Source organism: Vanacampus margaritifer, chromosome 2 (genome assembly GCF_051991255.1).
Source record: "Vanacampus margaritifer isolate UIUO_Vmar chromosome 2, RoL_Vmar_1.0, whole genome shotgun sequence".
Lineage (NCBI taxonomy): Eukaryota > Metazoa > Chordata > Actinopteri > Syngnathiformes > Syngnathidae > Vanacampus > Vanacampus margaritifer.
The window spans coordinates 40,552,814-40,563,603 of NC_135433.1; the positions used below are offsets into that span (position 1 = coordinate 40,552,814).

Genomic DNA, 10,790 nt, shown 5'->3' on the forward strand with positions numbered 1-10,790 from the left:
ACCTTTGATGTTAGCCTTTGTTGTGTAGATGGGGGTTATGGTGGGGCACTGCCCCACTGGCCCAATCATGCAAATACACCACTGTTCTTAAGAACTAGTTTCAAAGAATCTCTGGGATTCAAACCCACGCCTCCAGTGGGGACTGCGACCCGAGCGCAGCGACTTAGACCGCTCAGCCATCCTGACAGCTCTTTCCTTCCCAGGTTCATTGGGGGACTTTGACACATGGTAGCCCGCCATTCATTTCAATTGGGCATTTCGACCATTCATTCCTATGGGGGAATCTCTGGGATTCGAACCAAGCGCCTCCAGTGGGGACTGCGACCCGAGCGCAGCGACTTCGACCGCTCAGCCATCCTGACATTTCTTTCCTTCCCAGGTTCATTGGGGGACTTTGACACCTGGTAGCCTGCCATTCATTTCAATGGGGCATTTCGACCATTCATTCCTATGGGGGAATCTCTGGGATTCGAACCCGCGCCTCCAGTGGGGACTGCGACCCGAGCGCAGCGACTTAGACCGCTCGGCCATCCTGACAGCTCTTTCCTTCCAAGGTTCAATGGGGGACTTTGACACCTGGTAGCCCGCCATTCATTTCAATTGGGCATTTCGACCATTCATTCCTATGGGGGAATCTCTGGGATTCGAACCCTCGCCTCCAGTGGGGACTGCGACCCGAGCGCAGCGACTTAGACCGCTCAGCCATCCTGACAGCTCTTTCCTTCCCAGGTTCATTGGGGGACTTTGACACCTGGTAGCCCGCCATTCATTTCAATTGGGCATTTCGACCATTCATTCCTATGGGGGAATCTCTGGGATTCGAACCTGTGCCTCCAGTGGGGACTGCGACCCGAGCGCAGCGACTTAGACCGCTCGGCCATCCTGACAGCTCTTTCCTTCCCAGGTTCATTGGGGGACTTTGACACCTGGTAGCCCGCCATTCATTTCAATGGGGCATTTCGACCATTCATTCCTATGGGGGAATCTCTGGGATTCGAACCCACGCCTCCAGTGGGGACTGCGACCCGAACGCAGCGACTTAGACCGCTCAGCCATCCTGACAGCTCTTTCCTTCCCAGGTTCATTGGGGGACTTTGACACATGGTAGCCCGCCATTCATTTCAATTGGGCATTTCGACCATTCATTCCTATGGGGGAATCTCTGGGATTCGAACCAAGCGCCTCCAGTGGGGACTGCGACCCGAGCGCAGCGACTTCGACCGCTCAGCCATCCTGACATTTCTTTCCTTCCCAGGTTCATTGGGGGACTTTGACACCTGGTAGCCTGCCATTCATTTCAATGGGGCATTTCGACCATTCATTCCTATGGGGGAATCTCTGGGATTCGAACCCGCGCCTCCAGTGGGGACTGCGACCCGAGCGCAGCGACTTAGACCGCTCGGCCATCCTGACAGCTCTTTCCTTCCAAGGTTCAATGGGGGACTTTGACACCTGGTAGCCCGCCATTCATTTCAATTGGGCATTTCGACCATTCATTCCTATGGGGGAATCTCTGGGATTCGAACCCTCGCCTCCAGTGGGGACTGCGACCCGAGCGCAGCGACTTAGACCGCTCAGCCATCCTGACAGCTCTTTCCTTCCCAGGTTCATTGGGGGACTTTGACACCTGGTAGCCCGCCATTCATTTCAATTGGGCATTTCGACCATTCATTCCTATGGGGGAATCTCTGGGATTCGAACCTGTGCCTCCAGTGGGGACTGCGACCCGAGCGCAGCGACTTAGACCGCTCGGCCATCCTGACAGCTCTTTCCTTCCCAGGTTCATTGGGGGACTTTGACACCTGGTAGCCCGCCATTCATTTCAATGGGGCATTTCGACCATTCATTCCTATGGGGGAATCTCTGGGATTCGAACCCACGCCTCCAGTGGGGACTGCGACCCGAACCCAGCGACTTAGACCGCTCGGCCATCCTGACAGCTCTTTCCTTCCCAGGTTCATTGGGGGACTTTGACACCTGGTATCCCGCCATTCATTTCAATGGGGCATTTCGACCATTCATTCCTATGGGGGAATCTCTGGGATTCGAACCCGCGCCTCCAGTGGGACTGTGACCCGAGCGCAGCGACTTAGACCGCTCGGCCATCCTGACAGCTCTTTCCTTCCCTGGTTCAATGGGGGACTTTGACACCTGGTAGCCCGCCATTCATTTCAATTGGGCATTTCGACCATTCATTCCTATGGGGGAATCTCTGGGATTCGAACCCAAGCCTCCAGTGGGGACTGTGACCCGAGCGCAGCGACTTAAACCACTCGGCCATCCTGACAGCTCTTTCCTTCCCTGGTTCATTGGGGGACTTTGACACCTGGTAGCCCGCCATTCATTTCAATTGGGCATTTCGACCATTCATTCTTATGGGGGAATCTCTGTGATTCGAACCCGCGCCTCCAGTGGGGACTGCGACCCGAGCGCAGCGACTTAGACCGCTCGGCCATCCTGACATTTCTTTCCTTCCCAGGTTCATTGGGGGACTTTGACACCTGGTGAACCGCCATTCATTTCAATGGGGCATTTCGACTATTCATTCCTATGGGGGAATCTCTGGGATTCGAACCCGCGCCTCCAGTGGGGACTGCGACCCTAGCGCAGCAACTTAGACCACTCGGCCATCCTGACAGCTCTTTCCTTCCCAGGTTCATTGGGGGACTTTGACACCTGGTAGCCCGCCATTCATTTCAATTGGGCATTTCGACCATTCATTCCTATGGGGGAATCTCTGGGATTCGAACCCGCGCCTCCAGTGGGGACTGCGACCCGAGCGCAGCGACTTAGACCGCTCTGCCATCCTGACAGCTCTTTCCTTCCCAGGTTCATTGGGGGACTTTGACACCTGGTAGCCCGCCATTCATTTCAATGGGGCATTTCGACCATTCATTCCTATGGGGAAATCTCTGGGATTCGAACCCTCGCCTTCAGTGGGGACTGCGACCCGAACGCAGCGACTTAGACCGCTCGGCCATCCTGACAGCTCTTTCCTTCCCAGGTTCATTGGGGGACTTTGACACCTGGTAGCCCGCCATTCATTTCAATTGGGCATTTCGACCATTCATTCCTATGGGGGAATCTCTGGGATTCGAACCTGTGCCTCCAGGCGGGGACTGCGACCCTAGCGCAGCGACTTAGACCACTCGGCCATCCTGACAGCTCTTTCCTTCCAATGTTCAATGGGGGACTTTGACACCTGGTATCCCGCCATTCATTTCAATGGGGCATTTCGACCATTCATTCCTATGGGGGAATCTCTGGGATTCGAACCCGCGCCTCCAGTGGGGACTGCGACCCGAGCGCAGCGACTTAGACCGCTCGGCCATCCTGACAGCTCTTTCCTTCCAAGGTTCAATGGGGGACTTTGACACCTGGTAGCCCGCCATTCATTTCAATTGGGCATTTCGACCATTCAATCCTATGGGGGAATCTCTGGGATTCGAACCTGTGCCTCCAGTGGGGACTGCGACCCGAGCGCAGCGACTTAGACCGCTCGGCCATCCTGACAGCTCTTTCCTTCCCAGGTTCATTGGGGGACTTTGACACCTGGTAGCCCGCCATTCATTTCAATTGGGCATTTCGACCATTCATTCCTATGGGGGAATCTCTGGGATTCGAACCCTCGCCTTCAGTGGGGACTGCGACCCGAACGCAGCGACTTAGACCGCTCGGCCATCCTGACAGCTCTTTCCTTCCCAGGTTCATTGGGGGACTTTGACACCTGGTAGCCCGCCATTCATTTCAATGGGGCATTTCGACCATTCATTCCTATGGGGGAATCTCTGGGATTCGAACCCACGCCTCCAGTGGGGACTGCGACCCGAACGCAGCGACTTAGACCGCTCAGCCATCCTGACAGCTCTTTCCTTCCCAGGTTCATTGGGGGACTTTGACACCTGGTAGCCCGCCATTCATTTCAATTGGGCATTTCGACCATTCATTCCTATGGGGGAATCTCTGGGATTCGAACCTGTGCCTCCAGTGGGGACTGCGACCCGAGCGCAGCGACTTAGACCGCTCGGCCATCCTGACAGCTCTTTCCTTCCAATGTTCAATGGGGGACTTTGACACCTGGTATCCCGCCATTCATTTCAATGGGGCATTTCGACCATTCATTCCTATGGGGGAATCTCTGGGATTCGAACCCGCGCCTCCAGTGGGGACTGCGACCCGAGCGCAGCGACTTAGACCGCTCGGCCATCCTGACAGCTCTTTCCTTCCAAGGTTCAATGGGGGACTTTGACACCTGGTAGCCCGCCATTCATTTCAATTGGGCATTTCGACCATTCAATCCTATGGGGGAATCTCTGGGATTCGAACCTGTGCCTCCAGTGGGGACTGCGACCCGAGCGCAGCGACTTAGACCGCTCGGCCATCCTGACAGCTCTTTCCTTCCCAGGTTCATTGGGGGACTTTGACACCTGGTAGCCCGCCATTTATTTCAATTGGGCATTTCGACCATTCATTCCTATGGGGGAATCTCTGGGATTCGAACCCTCGCCTTCAGTGGGGACTGCGACCCGAACGCAGCGACTTAGACCGCTCGGCCATCCTGACAGCTCTTTCCTTCCCAGGTTCATTGGGGGACTTTGACACCTGGTAGCCCGCCATTCATTTCAATGGGGCATTTCGACCATTCATTCCTATGGGGGAATCTCTGGGATTCGAACCCACGCCTCCAGTGGGGACTGCGACCCGAACGCAGCGACTTAGACCGCTCAGCCATCCTGACAGCTCTTTCCTTCCCAGGTTCATTGGGGGACTTTGACACCTGGTAGCCCGCCATTCATTTCAATGGGGCATTTCGACCATTCATTCCTATGGGGGAATCTCTGGGATTCTAACCCACGCCTCCAGTGGGGACTGCGACCCGAACGCAGCGACTTAGACCGCTCGGCCATCCTGACAGCTCTTTCCTTCCAATGTTCAATGGGGGACTTTGACACCTGGTAGCCCGCCATTCATTTCAATTGGGCATTTCGACCATTCATTCCTATGGGGGAATCTCTGGGATTCGAACCCGAGCCTCCAGTGGGGACTGTGACCCGAGCGCAGCGACTTAAACCACTCGGCCATCCTGACAGCTCTTTCCTTCCCTGGTTCATTGGGGGACTTTGACACCTGGTAGCCCGCCATTCATTTCAATTGGGCATTTCGACCATTCATTCTTATGGGGGAATCTCTGTGATTCGAACCCGCGCCTCCAGTGGGGACTGCGACCAGAGCGCAGCAACTTAGACCACTCGGCCATCCTGACAGCTCTTTCCTTCCCAGGTTCATTGGGGGACTTTGACACCTGGTAGCCCGCCATTCATTTCAATTGGGCATTTCGACCATTCATTCCTATGGGGGAATCTCTGGGATTCGAACCCTCGCCTTCAGTGGGGACTGCGACCCGAACGCAGCGACTTAGACCGCTCGGCCATCCTGACAGCTCTTTCCTTCCCAGGTTCATTGGGGGACTTTGACACCTGGTAGCCCGCCATTCATTTCAATGGGGCATTTCGACTATTCATTCCTATGGGGGAATCTCTGGGATTCGAACCCGCGCCTCCAGTGGGGACTGCGACCCGAGCGCAGCGACTTAGACCGCTCGGCCATCCTGACATTTCTTTCCTTCCCAGGTTCATTGGGGGACTTTGACACCTGGTAGCCTGCCATTCATTTCAATGGGGCATTTCGACCATTCATTCCTATGGGGGAATCTCTGGGATTCGAACCCGAGCCTCCAGTGGGGACTGTGACCCGAGCGCAGCGACTTAAACCACTCGGCCATCCTGACAGCTCTTTCCTTCCCTGGTTCATTGGGGGACTTTGACACCTGGTAGCCCGCCATTCATTTCAATTGGGCATTTCGACCATTCATTCTTATGGGGGAATCTCTGTGATTCGAACCCGCGCCTCCAGTGGGGACTGCGACCAGAGCGCAGCAACTTAGACCACTCGGCCATCCTGACAGCTCTTTCCTTCCCAGGTTCATTGGGGGACTTTGACACCTGGTAGCCCGCCATTCATTTCAATTGGGCATTTCGACCATTCATTCCTATGGGGGAATCTCTGGGATTCGAACCCTCGCCTTCAGTGGGGACTGCGACCCGAACGCAGCGACTTAGACCGCTCGGCCATCCTGACAGCTCTTTCCTTCCCAGGTTCATTGGGGGACTTTGACACCTGGTAGCCCGCCATTCATTTCAATGGGGCATTTCGACTATTCATTCCTATGGGGGAATCTCTGGGATTCGAACCCGCGCCTCCAGTGGGGACTGCGACCCGAGCGCAGCGACTTAGACCGCTCGGCCATCCTGACATTTCTTTCCTTCCCAGGTTCATTGGGGGACTTTGACACCTGGTAGCCTGCCATTCATTTCAATGGGGCATTTCGACCATTCATTCCTATGGGGGAATCTCTGGGATTCGAACCCGCGCCTCCAGTGGGGACTGCGACCCTAGCGCAGCGACTTAGACCACTCGGCCATCCTGACAGCTCTTTCCTTCCAATGTTCAATGGGGGACTTTGACACCTGGTAGCCCGCCATTCATTTCAATTGGGCATTTCGACCATTCATTCCTATGGGGGAATCTCTGGGATTCGAACCCGCGCCTCCAGTGGGGACTGCGACCCTAGCGCAGCGACTTAGACCACTCGGCCATCCTGACAGCTCTTTCCTTCCAATGTTCAATGGGGGACTTTGACACCTGGTATCCCGCCATTCATTTCAATGGGGCATTTCGACCATTCATTCCTATGGGGGAATCTCTGGGAATCGAACCTGTGCCTCCAGTGGGGACTGCGACCCGAGCGCAGCGACTTAGACCGCTCGGCCATCCTGACAGCTCTTTCCTTCCCAGGTTCATTGGGGGACTTTGACACCTGGTAGCCCGCCATTCATTTCAATGGGGCATTTCGACCATTCATTCCTATGGGGGAATCTCTGGGATTCGAACCCACGCCTCCAGTGGGGACTGCGACCCGAACGCAGCGACTTAGACCACTCGGCCATCCTGACAGCTCTTTCCTTCCAATGTTCAATGGGGGACTTTGACACCGGGTATCCCGCCATTCATTTCAATGGGGCATTTCGACCATTCATTCCTATGGGGGAATCTCTGGGATTCGAACCCTCGCCTTCAGTGGGGACTGCGACCCGAACGCAGCGACTTAGACCGCTCGGCCATCCTGACAGCTCTTTCCTTCCCAGGTTCATTGGGGGACTTTGACACCTGGTAGCCCGCCATTCATTTCAATTGGGCATTTCGACCATTCATTCCTATGGGGGAATCTCTGGGAATCGAACCTGTGCCTCCAGTGGGGACTGCGACCCGAGCGCAGCGACTTAGACCGCTCGGCCATTCTGACAGCTCTTTCCTTCCCTGGTTCATTGGGGGACTTTGACACCTGGTAGCCCGCCATTCATTTCAATTGGGCATTTCGACCATTCATTCCTATGGGGGAATCTCTGGGATTCGAACCCGAGCCTCTGTGAACTGTGATACTCACTACTTGCTTGGTGTTAGCCCGCCATTCATTTCAATGGGGCATTTCGACTATTCATTCCTATGGGGGAATCTCTGGGATTCGAACCCGCGCCTCCAGTGGGGACTGCGACCCGAGCGCAGCGACTTAGACCGCTCGGCCATCCTGACATTTCTTTCCTTCCCAGGTTCATTGGGGGACTTTGACACCTGGTAGCCTGCCATTCATTTCAATGGGGCATTTCGACCATTCATTCCTATGGGGGAATCTCTGGGATTCGAACCCGAGCCTCCAGTGGGGACTGTGACCCGAGCGCAGCGACTTAAACCACTCGGCCATCCTGACAGCTCTTTCCTTCCCTGGTTCATTGGGGGACTTTGACACCTGGTAGCCCGCCATTCATTTCAATTGGGCATTTCGACCATTCATTCTTATGGGGGAATCTCTGTGATTCGAACCCGCGCCTCCAGTGGGGACTGCGACCAGAGCGCAGCAACTTAGACCACTCGGCCATCCTGACAGCTCTTTCCTTCCCAGGTTCATTGGGGGACTTTGACACCTGGTAGCCCGCCATTCATTTCAATTGGGCATTTCGACCATTCATTCCTATGGGGGAATCTCTGGGATTCGAACCCTCGCCTTCAGTGGGGACTGCGACCCGAACGCAGCGACTTAGACCGCTCGGCCATCCTGACAGCTCTTTCCTTCCCAGGTTCATTGGGGGACTTTGACACCTGGTAGCCCGCCATTCATTTCAATGGGGCATTTCGACTATTCATTCCTATGGGGGAATCTCTGGGATTCGAACCCGCGCCTCCAGTGGGGACTGCGACCCGAGCGCAGCGACTTAGACCGCTCGGCCATCCTGACATTTCTTTCCTTCCCAGGTTCATTGGGGGACTTTGACACCTGGTAGCCTGCCATTCATTTCAATGGGGCATTTCGACCATTCATTCCTATGGGGGAATCTCTGGGATTCGAACCCGCGCCTCCAGTGGGGACTGCGACCCTAGCGCAGCGACTTAGACCACTCGGCCATCCTGACAGCTCTTTCCTTCCAATGTTCAATGGGGGACTTTGACACCTGGTAGCCCGCCATTCATTTCAATTGGGCATTTCGACCATTCATTCCTATGGGGGAATCTCTGGGATTCGAACCCGCGCCTCCAGTGGGGACTGCGACCCTAGCGCAGCGACTTAGACCACTCGGCCATCCTGACAGCTCTTTCCTTCCAATGTTCAATGGGGGACTTTGACACCTGGTATCCCGCCATTCATTTCAATGGGGCATTTCGACCATTCATTCCTATGGGGGAATCTCTGGGAATCGAACCTGTGCCTCCAGTGGGGACTGCGACCCGAGCGCAGCGACTTAGACCGCTCGGCCATCCTGACAGCTCTTTCCTTCCCAGGTTCATTGGGGGACTTTGACACCTGGTAGCCCGCCATTCATTTCAATGGGGCATTTCGACCATTCATTCCTATGGGGGAATCTCTGGGATTCGAACCCACGCCTCCAGTGGGGACTGCGACCCGAACGCAGCGACTTAGACCACTCGGCCATCCTGACAGCTCTTTCCTTCCAATGTTCAATGGGGGACTTTGACACCGGGTATCCCGCCATTCATTTCAATGGGGCATTTCGACCATTCATTCCTATGGGGGAATCTCTGGGATTCGAACCCTCGCCTTCAGTGGGGACTGCGACCCGAACGCAGCGACTTAGACCGCTCGGCCATCCTGACAGCTCTTTCCTTCCCAGGTTCATTGGGGGACTTTGACACCTGGTAGCCCGCCATTCATTTCAATTGGGCATTTCGACCATTCATTCCTATGGGGGAATCTCTGGGAATCGAACCTGTGCCTCCAGTGGGGACTGCGACCCGAGCGCAGCGACTTAGACCGCTCGGCCATTCTGACAGCTCTTTCCTTCCCTGGTTCATTGGGGGACTTTGACACCTGGTAGCCCGCCATTCATTTCAATTGGGCATTTCGACCATTCATTCTTATGGGGGAATCTCTGTGATTCGAACCCGCGCCTCCAGTGGGGACTGCAACCCGAGCGCAGCGACTTAGACCGCTCGGCCATCCTGACATTTCTTTCCTTCCCAGGTTCATTGGGGGACTTTGACACCTGGTAGCCCGCCATTCATTTCAATGGGGCATTTCGACTATTCATTCCTATGGGGGAATCTCTGGGATTCGAACCCGCGCCTCCAGTGGGGACTGCGACCCGAGCGCAGCGATTTAGACCGCTCAGCCATCCTGACAGCTCTTTCCTTCCCAGGTTCATTGGGGGACTTTGACACCTGGTAGCCCGCCATTCATTTCAATGGGGCATTTCGACCATTCATTCCTATGGGGGAATCTCTGGGATTCGAATCCGCGCCTCCAGTGGGGACTGCGACCCTAGCGCAGCGACTTAGACCACTCGGCCATCCTGACAGCTCTTTCCTTCCAATGTTCAATGGGGGACTTTGACACCTGGTAGCCCGCCATTCATTTCAATTGATCTCCTGCTCAACGCTCTAGCTCCGCCTCTACTGACGCCCACCCGATCTTGTCAAAAGAGAGTCATCGCTGCCCTCTAGGGGCCAAAAATAGTCATTAGGCTCAAAAAACCTGCTTAAAACTTTCAGGAGAGCTCCGCAAGCCTTCCCAGCACCCGTTTCAAAAAAAAAAAAAAAAAAAATGGGAGGACGTCTTTTAACGTCTTTGGCGCTCCTCCGTAGGTTTTTGCAGAACGTCATTTAACGTCTTTGGCAGTAAAAGAGTTAAATATGACTTCAAACACCCCTCGAATGCATCTTAAGACCAATAATTTTAAACCATTTGAAATTAGAATCAAGTATCCCACTGGTTGCTAGCTGTGAAATTAAGCTAATTTTCAGATACTATGTTTTTGAAATGTGACTGATTGCTAGCTATGAAATGAAACTATTTTACTGCTAGCTGGCCTGGCCACTCTAAATACCAAATACCTTGATGGTAACTAGTTTTATGAAGTTAATGTGTTACTGTGTGTTACTGTTGGAAACAAGTAACGTAGTACTCATTGAATTTGCTAGCGATGAAAAAGGCTTTTTTCGGTACTAACTATAAAACGTAAAAAAAAAATGTTCACGGTTGCTTGTTGTTAACGTACATTTGTTTAACTCTTATGATAGTTTGCTGGCAGCTATACATATTAAATCTAAACTTGTTTCCGGTAGTTAGTGATTAAGACGATTCGAAACCTATTAGCTGAAGATCGTTTACAAATAGTTACGTATGGAATAAAACATCTTATTGGCTTCAAGCTTGCAAGTAA

The 10,790-nt window shown here is 54.0% G+C and overlaps 1 protein-coding gene across 1 annotated transcript in view; it reads left to right on the top strand.

Moving 5' to 3' along the window:
• Positions 1-10,790, top strand: part of LOC144043497 (contactin-associated protein-like 4) — a 92,288-nt gene that overhangs the window by 37,992 nt on the left and 43,506 nt on the right. The window lies entirely within an intron of this gene.